This window comes from Halichoerus grypus, chromosome 6, assembly GCF_964656455.1.
Source record: "Halichoerus grypus chromosome 6, mHalGry1.hap1.1, whole genome shotgun sequence".
NCBI lineage: Eukaryota > Metazoa > Chordata > Mammalia > Carnivora > Phocidae > Halichoerus > Halichoerus grypus.
In genome coordinates this window covers 12,628,625-12,641,574 of record NC_135717.1, presented here as the reverse complement: position 1 = coordinate 12,641,574, position 12,950 = coordinate 12,628,625, and the positions used below count along the sequence as shown (strand labels likewise).

The window sequence follows — 12,950 nt, the reverse complement described above, 5'->3', positions numbered from 1 at the left end:
GATTACCAAAGAAGTCTTTTTTACGTATTTAGAAAAAGAAGCAGTGAACTCAGGAGTCTGCATGAGTTACCAAAAATACCAAAAAAATCTTACTCATTTTTTCTTTGTAAAAAGTAACCAGTGCATCAGGAGCTTGTAGGAAACACTGCATTATCTAGCAAATGACCCATCTCGGATCACATCTTTGAGGAAGGAAGGAGAAAACGGACAGGCAAATCTAACTAGGTGAAAGATAACAATAAATTATGCATATTGATGATATTATACCAACCTAACAGCAGCACAGAATGGTGAGAAAGGACCAGGAGAGAGGAGAAGTGAGGGCGAAGGAAAAGCAGGGGAAAACAGAAGATTCTGGGTGGGAAAGAGAACAAGGAGGCTGTGAAGTAAAAGACGACGGGAATTTTTAAACAAAAATGTAACCTGCCAACTTAAAAACAAAAACAAAAACGCAACATGTGACATACCTGTTCTACGCAATATGGTAGAAAAGTAGCCACGTGTGGCTAAATAAATTTAGTGAAAATAAGTAAGATCTCAAAATTCAATTCCTCAGTCACACTAGACCCATGTCAAGTGCCTATGTGGCTGGTGGTTACTGAATTGAATAGCACAGATACACAGCACTCCCATCATCACAGAAAGTTCTACTGGACAGCACTAAGTAGAGAAAGAACACTTTTCTTCTGGCGTTCTTCATCAACGCCCTACTTTCGTGAGTACCAATATAGAGGTAAGCTGTGGCTACATTAACACAAACACACACACACACACACACACACACACACACACACACACACAGAAACTGCAAATGTCAAAGGAGATACACTGTTTGGTTTTAGACTTTACAGCTCATTATTATGCACTCTGGTACCCAGCCTAGGGGTGGGGGATGATCACTACAGAGGACAGCTTTTAATTTAGATAGAAAATTCTTTTAATTACTGCTAACAGAAGGGTCTGATATGAGCCTCAGGCCAGGAGTTACATCCTTTGGAGTCAAGGCCCTTTTAGAAAGGAATGGCTTTCCCACCTCAACCCAGGAGGCTGGAATGTGACCTCTAAAAACACTAAAACAAGGTAGAGAAATGTGGACAGGCCTAGTTAAGAAAGGTGTTTGGTATTATTTATTGTTATCTGTAATTTCTCACTTTATATTATGAAATATGTATTGATTTTGTTTCCCTAATTGAATTGTAATCTTCTAGAAAGCAGAGATTTCTGCATCCCTTCAAGCAAATAGCATATTGCTGAGCACAGAGCAAGTGAACAATTAATATAAATTACGCTAGAAAAATCTCAGTTTAGCAATTCTCAGCTGTTTATCTCAAATTCATTTTTCCTGACTATATTTTTGAGTATCATTTCATACAGAAAGCATGTAGGACTTAGAAAAAGCACCACACTCAAATCCTGGCCATGACTCTCCAAATGTTCATATATAAATGTCTAAGACTATTGGATTCACGGAATGGAAGCCACTGGGGAATCTTTGAGGAAACAATTTAAGTGGGCTGGTGATGAAAGAAACCAGTATGCAGAAAGCCTTTGAGATCAGGACGTTAGTACAAGCCTCTCAGAATCTATCCACACCCCTCTGCACTTTTGAGTCAAGGCTTTCCCCTCTACTCCTGTGTGACTCCACCCGCTGAGCCTCAGACCCAGGTAACTAAGATGCCCTAAGACATCACTAGAAGGAGGAAAACCAGGCACACTTTATAAAAAACTTTTTTTTTTTTTTTTTACACTTTATGGATATGTAATTTCTTTATTTGAGTTACGCTGAGTAAGTTAACTCATATATTTGGTCAGGTAATAGCCATCAGATCAGGTCAAAATTTGAAGTCCTATAAGAAATAACAAGTGCTGGTGAGGATGTGGAGAAAAAAGAACCCTCATGCACTGTTAGTGGGAATGTAAACTGGTGCAGCCACTGTGGAAAACAGTATCGGGGTTCCTCAAAAAATTAAATATAGAAACACCACATGATCCAGTAATTCCACTACTGGATATTTACCCAAAGAAAATGAAAACATTAATTCAAAAATATACATGCACCCCTATGTTTACTGCAGCATTATTTACAACAGCTGAAAGCACCCATGTGTCCAATGATAGATAAATGGATAAAGAAAGTGTGGTATGTATACACAGTGGAATATTACTCAGCCATAAAAACAATGAAATCTTGCCATTTGTGCCAACATGGATGGACCCAGAGGGTACTATGCTACGTGAAATAAGTCAGAGAAAGGTCAAATATATGTATGATCTCCTCTATATGTGGAATCTAAACAAAACAAATGAACGAAAAAAAAAAAACAAAAAAAGAATAAAATGGCAGAGGAGAGGGAAGAGAAGTGGGAAATGGACAGTGAAGGGGATTAGGAGATAAAAACTTTTAAAGATTTTTTTTATTTGAGAGAGAGAGCACGCACACACACATACGATCAGGGGGAGGGGCAGAGGAGAGGAAGACAGAGACTTCCCGCTGACCAGGGAGCCTGACGCAGGGCTCGATCCCAGGACCCTGAGAACTATGACTGAGCCGAAGGCAGACACTAAACTGACTGAGCCACCCAGGCTCCCCAAGAGATACAAACTTTTAGTTATAAAATAACTAAGTAAGACCTGAGGATGACACGTACAGTGTAGAGAATATACTCAACAATATTGTAATAACTTTGTATGGTGACAGGTGGCAACTACACTTATCATGGTGAGCACTGCATAATGTACAGTAATTGCTGTATCCCTGAAACTCATATAACATTTCATGTCAGATACACTTCAATAAAAGAGAATTTGAAGTCCTACACATATGTTTCCTAATAATCTCATGCCTTTAACAGATCTTGTTTCAATTTTTAAAAGTTTCCTACCTGTCCTGCAGATATTTCAGGTCTTTCTAGTCTAGACAACTCTTCATTCCATCCCTCTAGCAAAATTAATCTCTGTAGGACATTTACACTGAACATACTACCCATATTTATTCATGCATATTTAGGAAAAATGGAAAAGTGTAACAAGCTAAAGGACTTAGTACGCCCTCTCCCCAGCCTCAAGTTAAGGAATTAGTCTTCTTCCAAGAAGTAACCTCAACATTTGTTTTCAAACAATTTTAGTTCAATGTCACTAATGCATTTCACAGAATAAATTCACTTTTTATAAAAGGGGAATAAAAAGGGACTTAAAGAGAAATAACATTAAATTATATCTCTTATAAGGGGCAGCATCATATAATAAAGATGGCATGAATTTTAGAGCTACACAGGATTCAGTTCAAATCCCAACTCTGCCACCAACCAACTCTGTAACTAGGGCTACAGCTGGACTTAGCATAAATTGGAAAAAAGTACCTCCTCTGGGCAATCATAACCCTTACCTGCTTCCTCAGCTGATGACCCTCAAGCAGTGAACAATTTGTACAACTATATGCAGTTACCCTGTAGATATAAATATGACTTTAGAAAAATCTCTCTAAACTCCAATCACCTCATCTCTAAAATGAATACAGTATCATCTGCACCTCATCGGGCTGGAGGGAGGATTAAACAGGGTGAAAGAGATAAAGCACTCAGCATGGAGCCTGGAGAATCAGGACTGACTACCCAGGAAATATTAGTTGTCACCTCGATGCTTCCCCCTGGCCAGTCATCGAGATGGTCAATATCCCTGGAAGTTCCTATTAAGAACGGATTATACTCTGCCACTGAAAGTGCTTAATGCATCTCAGGATTAGGCATTGCCCAGGAGCTTTAGACAGATGCTGTAAGTTGACATAGCACTTGAGGGTTAAAGCTGCTCTCTGCATGTCCCCCTGCGCTCACAGTACCCGTATCTTCTCCATTCCATTTCTTTCTAAATTGATTGCTTGTTGTAACCATATACTGTAGTATACAGGACACTAGTTTTAAATTTCACTCCATAAATTCCATCTGGGAAAGCTTTTAAATCCACCCAATGACTATAGTGGGTAAATAGCAATCTTACCCACATAAACCCCAAACCCTAACCACTCCCATGATGTGCAGGCATTTCTACTCTGGGAACAAATGTGAATTCTTTTTTCCTAAATTAAAAACTCATTTTAAAGAAAAGTAGTATTAAACTACTCCATAAACATAATAAACCACACTTAAATCTTGGTTGCAATAAATATCTCTTGCCTACAGCTATTAGATTCCACAAGTGAATTTTTAAGTTTGCCAGCAAAATAGTATATTTATTCAGACCATGATTTGCTTTCTGTGGTTTGATGTTCTCTTGTGTGTGTTTCTGATGTTTAGAAAGAGGGGGGAGTCTGTCCAGAAACCTGTAACGGATTTATTCAGGAGACATGAATGCTATAAAAGATCACCATTTCATCACTGTGAGGTCAGTTTAGGCCTCAGGACAGTAACATCGAATGGTGGCGCTTTTGGCTCTCTCGTTTATTTAAGGGATTGGTTAAGACTGTGAAAATCAGTCTGAAAAATGAGCGAATTACCTAGCAAGAGTGAAAGATGCTGGGCAGGTATTTCACAGGAAGTCCTGACCAGCTCTTCACAATAAGCTGTGACATATATATGCTCAACTACAGAAACTGTCAGGGGCTGGGAGAGGAGCTTGCTATAATATTATGAATAATCATTTACATGAGTTATTCAGTGTAGATGGTACATGTAAAAAGGATCTGGAATAAGAAGTATACAGAAGTTATCCCAAATCCCAAATTCAGCCATTGACATTTAACATCCACTGGCCTAGATCCAAGATTTCATCCTAACAAAAACTCTGGGTTATAGCTCGTGGTATCACACAAGGGACTCGAGAAGACCAGCTAACGACAGAGCTGGAACAGGAGGGCTGACTTGTACATCACCACCCACCCTATACCCAAGAAGGTCCTCACCCCAATCCTATGATCTAAAACGTCTTAAGACTATGAAATTTATTTCTCATACTTAAAAACCCTGACAATTATTCATAAAAGCCTATTTTAAAATTGTATAAAAATACGTTACATAAAATCTTCAGTTGGTAATTTCTTTAACCCCAAGTTTGTCCTTTCTAAGGTAACCGCAAGCTGAATTATCTACACATATTTTTTAAGCTTCAGGCAATTTGAAACCTAAAAACATGATGAAAATAATTCAGTCAGTGGTAATATAATTGGTATGACTCTTCCAAGAGGTGATTTGATAATATGGGGTTTATAAAAATAAAGATATATATTCTTGTTCACCAAAAATGTTCTTTAAAAAAATAAAGATAACAACAAGACTACTAGATTTTTCGTCAAAGTGTGACTATTTCCATGAGAAATCTGGAACAACCTAAAAATCCAACACCAGAGAACTGGCTAAACAAACTCTACGATGGAATGTTAGTATATTTATTATCTAGCCATTTAACAAATGACTACTTACTGATATTTAAAGATGCATAAGATTGTAAGTTACAAAACCCTCAAGAATATGTACAAATTGATTCTATTTTTGTTACTTTGTGTACACACTAATAAAATGACTTGAAAGATTTAAACCAAGGTATCACTGGGTGGTAGGATATCTGGTAAGTTTTCTTCTTTTAGTTTATCTGTATTAGTCAACTTTTCTACAAGGAACAGACACTGATTTTGCAATTAAAAAATGGTTGTGATAAAGACCTTAGGTTTCGTCTTATTCCTGCTTACATTTAACAGATTGAAACTTTGCAGATCATTATGTTTTTAAGGTGTAAGAACCTGTGAACACCTCTGAAATCAGTAATGTAACACCTGTGGCTCACACACAGTGAATTAATTTAATCAAAAAATTTGCTAAGTGTTCTCCTATAGCTGGGTATGTAAAGATAAATAAAGTTATTTCCCTGTCTCTGAGGAGCTCACAGTCTACAAAGAATAAGAGAAAGGCAAGCAATAACTCCTATACAGTGAGAGAAAAGAAATACGTACAAAATCTTACGGGTTCAGGATGGAGCTACTCGCTGGGCTACAAGAGGTTCAGGGACTGGGTAGTAATAAAAGATAGTCTGTTAAGAGGACAAAAAGGGGGGTACCTGGGTGGCTCAGTCGGTTAAGGGCCTGCCTTCAGCTCAGGTCATGATCCCAGGGTCCTGGGATCGAGTCCCGCATCGGGCTCTCTGCTCGGTGGGGAGCCTGCTTCTCCCTCACACTCTCCCCTCTGTGCTTCTCTCTCTCTCAAATAAATAAATGGAATCTTTAAAAAAAAAAAAGAGGACAAAAAGGGACAAAGCCTTGAAGACACAAGAAACAGCATGTGTGATGTAATGTAGATACAGAACATGGGAAGTGAGGGGGCCAGTGAGCTGCTGGGCATATCTAGAATGCTGGTAGCATGGGAAAGAACAGCAGGAACTCTTGTAAAGGGGACAACAAAAGTAAAGAGAGAAATCTTAAAGGGCCTGGAAGGGCATACATAAGTGTTTGAAAATCTTCCAGAAGCACAGTGGAGAAGCACATGATTTTCTATCACCAGGGAGATAAGAATGATCTCATCCACCTCCCATGGCTCTAGCCATCACCTTTAGAGCATGACTCCCTAAAGTATGCCTCTGGTGCAAACCTTTTCTACTATATACCAGACCCAAATTCCCAACTACATATTTAATAGAGTATTTATCATATCCTTTATGAAGTCTAATAGTTCCCTCAAATTTAAGATGGTCCCCATGAAGCTTTCCATCACATCTTTAAACCTACTCTACTCTGGAAAATCCAGCAGGAATTATCATCATCCACCCTTCTTTCCTCCCATGCCTCCACACTTCAAAAGTTGGAGAATTTAATTAAAAATTTTCAAATTCTCCCTCTCTGACTCCTCCACTTGAGCACCTAACACCGATTCAGCATCTCCCCAGATCTTCGTCCGATTCTGCAAACCCTCTTGCAGATGGTCTCTCTGGCATTCCACCATTCACACAGCAGCACTGCTGCTAGGCGTGGTCTCTCCACAGGATGAAACCAGCACCCACTCCCTGGTTTGGAAGCCTCTGAGGGTGCTCTATGGACCACCACATAAGATGTAAAGTCAAAATGCCTCCTTACGAGGTTTTCTCCGGCTTCTCAATATACTATCAGTTTATACAAAGGAGTTTCTTAGTCTAACCCTTGGTTCAGATCTCTGTTAAAGCCACCGCATATTATAAGGACAACACGGCAGGGTACAAAATAAGTAAAAAGACAGAAGTAAGCGAGGGTCTCTGCAATAGCGCCATGCTGTACTAAAACATGCATATCATGGTATGTGTCCCCTGTGACCTCTCTGAGGATCAGCATTCTGCCTGGAATATTGTAGTCAATTTGGCTAAATGACTGACTTTTAAAAAGCCAAGTAAAAAGAAGTCCCTCATCACATGACATGTACAATTAAAAATATCAACTGTTTTATATGTGACACAGGGGCAATACTGGCTTGTGCAAGATTTTTTTTTTAAAGATTTATTATTTTAGAGAGAGAGAGAGAAACAGAGAGACTGCAAGCGCACACAAGCAGGGGAGGGGTGGGGAGAGAGAACCTCAAGCAGACTTTGAGTTAAACATGGAGCCCGAGGAGGGGCTCCATCCCAGGACCCTGAGAACATGACCTGAGCAGAAATCAAAGTTGGCCACTCAAGCAACTGGGCCACCCAGGTGCCCTGGGCCTGTGCAAGATTTCTGATGATAAATTTCTTCTTAGGGACTATCTTGTACCCTAAAAAGTTTCTTCCATGGGCAAATCTCATCTATACATTCCATCACGGATATCAACTTCACCATGATAAATGTCCCAGCATCACAGATCGCCCACAAGCTGCCCATTAGTGTAAGAGACTTGTTCTAGAGTGTTGTCTAGGTCTTAACAAGACCACAGGTTTTAATCAGCAAAATAAAAACCAACTGATTCCTGGGTTACTCAGCCCCGGTAAAGAACACATTGGAATGACTTATTAAACTTGTCTTTATATGTATGTATACACATTGCCTTAAAATCCAGAGAGTTCTAGGACAATTCAGAATGGTTATTCTCTAATACAAGATCATGAGGTTATCATCTCTTTATCAGAATATAATAAATATAGGGGCACCTGGGTGGGCTCAGTCAACTGAGCATCTGCCTTTGGCTCAGGTCATGATCTCTGAATCCTGGGATCGAGTCCCACATCAGGCTCCCTGTTCAGCAGGGAGTCTGATTCTCCCTCTCCACCTGCCCCTCCCCCGTGCTCCTGTTCCCTCTCTTGCTCAAATAAATAAAATCTTTAAAAAAAAAAGAATATAATAAATATAAAGATAACATCAAAAGCCTCGAAATTGCTGACCAATATATATTTTGTGATAGGGAACTATGATAAAAAGATATACATCACTACTGAATGTATGTTAAGAAAGGAACTGGCTTAATCTATAATTACCACAAGTTCCATTTTGTAGAGTGTTCTAATTATATGTCCCAATAAATGAGCTCCCCCTTTTGTTCATTTACTTTCCAATTTTAATTATTGCTGCTTCTGGACTTAAAAAAAAGTAAATGAGACTCATTTCTGAAAGCCAACAGCTTCCATTTGCTTAAGGAATAGAGTTTACTCTTGAATATCTATCAAAGTTGTACATTCTTTAATGACAGCATGATAATATTTATCACTGTAATAGTTAACATAGCACTTACAAATATTTGCATGTTCCAGTGTACACTTGATATTTTGTCTTATTTAATATATAGAACCCTTTAAGGTAGGTTCTATGTTATTTTACAGATGGAGAAACTGAGGCACAGGGGAGCTAAATATCTTGCATCAGATCACATAGACTATAAGTGACTGAGCTGGGGTCACACCCTAGAGTCCACACTCTTAATCTTCACACCCCGTGGGATGAGATCTCTCCCTTAAGACACTGAGAGGGGGTAACTTTGAAACAGCAGGGACCAATAATAATGTGAGTCACAAATGCAAGCCATATTTGTAATTTTAAATTCTTTTAGTTGCTATACTTAAAAGTGTAAAAAGAAATAGGTAAAATTAATTTTAATGATGTACTTTATTTAACCCAATGTATTAAAAATATCATTTCAATACGTATTCTATAGAGATTACTGAAGAGATCATTTACACTCTTGTTTTCACACTAAAGGTCCGAAATCCTGTGTGTGTTTTGCACTTACAGCACAGCCCATCTCCTTAAGAGCAGTCATATTTCAGATGCTCCATAACCACATGGGCCTACGATACTGAAAACAGCCCAGTTCTAGAGCAGATACCCAATTCTTTAGTTAAAATAAACACAGAAAGATGCCTCTGTTCATATACTTCCTTTATAAACTGCTCCCCGTGACTACCATCTCTGAACCAGAAGGAAGTGCACACCTATACAGTAAGACCTTCCAGTGGCAGAGACGATCAAACACGAATGCTAACAAATGTGCTCCCAGACAATATGAGACTCTAACGTGTCCACAGTGGGTTCATGAATGCTCTCCTTAGCTCCAGGCCCATCACCTCACTGCTCCGAGGGGCCAAACAGGCGGTTGGAATAAAGAACTGAGAAGTAAAAATATGTAGCTAATTCTTGAAAAACATGCTGTGGGTAAGTCCAGTTGTCTCTATTCCCAAAGGACAACATTTCTCCATGTAGTTATCTACATGGAATATAGTCGAATCTGGTCTGCTTATTCTAACATTTTCTTCAGTTAAAAGAGGATTTTACCCTAATTTCCCCTGTCTGGATTTTCTCTTAGCAGTCACTGTGACTCCATCAACATTAGGTCAGCGGGGGGGTGGGGGGGCTCCCACGGACAGCAAAGACTATTTTTTACCACTTAAGTTTCATTTCCTCAACAATCAAGTACATGTTAACCCTACCACCCTATAATCTTGAAAATGTGAAAAATTAATCTGAGCAAAGGATCCCCCCCCTCCCCACTTAAGACTAGGGATAATATCTAGTAAAAATAGAATCTAACCTGTACTGGATTATTCAATTTACTCAGTAAAAAGCAGTCAACTGTTAGTGACACCCCTCCTACCCCTCCACCCCCCTCCCAGAAAGGCTGAGGGTGGAGGGAGGGTGAATGTCAAAACAAAAGCCTGTGCTAGAAAATTTATAAGGAAAAAGAACAAACATCCTCTTTGGGAATTACTCTAGGCTACACAGCAAAGAATTATAGCACATAAACTGAGGTTACATAAACACTCTAATAAAATCCAGGGCTTGATTTATAGAAGCAGCCTGTCTTGTGCATGCTTCCACAGAGGACCTGTGCCTGGAAACCAGCAAACCCGCCCACCGCCTCTCCAGCAGCAGCAAAGAAGGCTTTGCTGGGAGCCGCTGGGCTTTTCTGCCAGGGGTGTGGGGGCAGCTAAAGACACCGCAGATTAATCCTTCTCTTTTTAAAGACAGGAAATAATGATATTTCGTGTGTGTGCTCACTGCCCTGGTCTACAGAGGGCTCTCCATCTCCAACCCCAGTTCCAGTCCACCTCACCACCAGGAGCAGGGGGTACCCAACCAGAAGTATTCAGAAAACGGCAGGTTCCAAGGAGCTTCGCAATTTGCAAAGAAAACAATGAGACAGAACCTACCCAAATTCCAGCACAACATGGTGGTTGAGAATAACACGATTACCCCTCACACACCCTCAGACACAGAGAAAGAATTATTAATACAAAAACAGACTGATGAATGCAGACTGCAATATCTGGAGGCCCCAATGAGATACCAGGCAATGCTCCATTTGGTAAACTGGCTTGAAGAGGTTAATTCATGGAATTAGTGAACAAAAAGATGATTCTTTGCCCAAACTCTCTTCCACTCCCACCCCCAAGAAAGACCTGACTTCAGAGTCTATGTCTAGGGAACTGTGCTAACCTTCTTGCGGCTGGAGATCTTTCCCCTTTCCTGATAGCTACTTCAGTGAAGTACCTTATTCGTTTATTACTGCTCTCCTATACATTGTTCTTCAGACAAGACAACAGTAAATGCAGAAGCAGCCTTGATGAAAAGTGTACCATAATTACATTCAACGTTTCTGAAGGAGGGGGAAGAGGACAAGGAAGGAAAGGGAAGAAAACAAGCTTCACAGAGAGATAAGCCTTACAATGTATGATCCTGGCATTTTTATTAGATAAAGCTAATTTTACCTTTCAAAAAAGATGTTTTATTTTTATCAGCAGCAAGGACGTGGGCCTGGCAAGGAATCTGCCTCATTCATACATATTGACATCAGAGGTCTTTGATCATTTATTTCTGAGCTGGTCTTGGGAATAAAAAGACAAGCTGGACAAAGTTCTTCAAATTTTATTTTCTTAATTTAATTTGATGGATCTAAAGTTCAACAGACTACCATGAAGCATTTTAAGCTCCACAAGATTTCTGTAAAATAACTGTGCCCTTATAATTGTAGCTCCACTTTTAGATATAAAATAATTCCCAAATATGTCAGATAATTAGACTGGCCTGTGAGAATGCTGAAAATCACACTGCTGTAACGTGTCTCCAAGCAAAATATTAGCTGAACTCCGTAAGAAGCATCTAGATTTCTATCAGCTGGTTTATTAGGCTCACCTCACAGAGAATGTGCAACTGGAAAGGAACCACAAGACCCCATATAAACAGCTTCATTTCTGAGTCAATGGCCTTTCACAAGTATTCCTAAAGCCTTCATGCATAATACAGAGGTGTCACTGGTGAGCCTGGGCTAAAACAGATTCTCCCAAAGAAACTTCCAGAACAAGACTGTGAAACAGAACTAAACAGTGCCATCTGGTGCGAGAAAAACAGGGAAAAATATTAGCTAGAACTATAAGGCAGCATCTCGTTTTAAATCTCTACTTGTACTAGAATTACTGCTTTACTTTTTGCAGAGAAAGGCCCCAGTGTTTCATGCACAATTATTTTTTTCCACCTTGAAAATAATGAGGTTTTTTTAAAAAATGGCAACATTACTAAGTTTTCCATGAAACTAAACCACCAGTAATTGAGACACATAAACTTTAAAACTGTTATCACTCCTGGCACCAGTTTTGAAAGGATCTGCCTCATCTGTTTCAATAGATACCTTTGGAATCTTATTGATATTTTTATTCTCAGCTTAGTATACTCTGCTCAATATGCATCTCCTCTATTCCTCTCTTCCTACAAGAAATACCATTGTTCAAGCAATATTCTTCTCATTTTCATAATTTATGCTCCATCTTTTGGTTTCTTTCTTTTTCTATTTTTTTTTTTCCTCAGAGGGGGTAGCTTCTTGGAGGTTTTAATGCTTAACTGAAGGCCTATTCTCTGTGCATTCCAGAAATGCCTAACCACTTGCCAATAACAAACACAGTATAATGAAACAGTGATTCCACCAACAATTTACAAGGAGCCAATTATTAATTTTAATAGGCTATTTCTAACAGAAAATTGCAACTCTGCTAATACCATACTTTATAATACATTCAAAGAATCCAGTAAAATTTCCTAGGTTGCCAAAAATGATGATAACCAGTTTACCAGTGCGAAAACAAAACAAATAACAACAAAAAACTAACACAAAGAAATGGGTATTTGAGAAAGAAAATACTACCTCTACTATGATCCTGTTAAAAGACCAGTTTCCCAGGGATACCTGGGTGGCTAAGTTGGTTAAGCAGCTGACTCTTGGCTTGGGCTCAGGTCATGATCTCAGGGTTGCGGGATCGAGCCCCATGTTGGGCTCTGCGCTCAACACAGTGTGTGCTTGTCCCTCTCCCTTCCCTGCTTGTGCTCTCACTTTCTCTCTCTAAAATAAAATAAATAAAATCTTAAAAAAACAAAACAAAACAGGGGCACTTGGGTGGCTCAGTTGGTTAAGCTCTGGACTCCTCATTTCAGCTCAGGTCATGGTATTAGGGTGGTGAGATTGAGCACCACATGAAGCTCTGTGCTCAGCAGGGGGTCTGCTTTTCTCCTTCTCCCTCTGCCCCTCCCCCCACTAAAATAAATAAATCTT

At 39.4% G+C, this 12,950-nt stretch overlaps 1 protein-coding gene across 7 annotated transcripts in view; it reads right to left on the bottom strand.

The window, feature by feature from the left end:
- Positions 1 to 12,950, bottom strand: part of AUTS2 (activator of transcription and developmental regulator AUTS2) — a 1,103,469-nt gene that overhangs the window by 663,083 nt on the left and 427,436 nt on the right. The window lies entirely within an intron of this gene.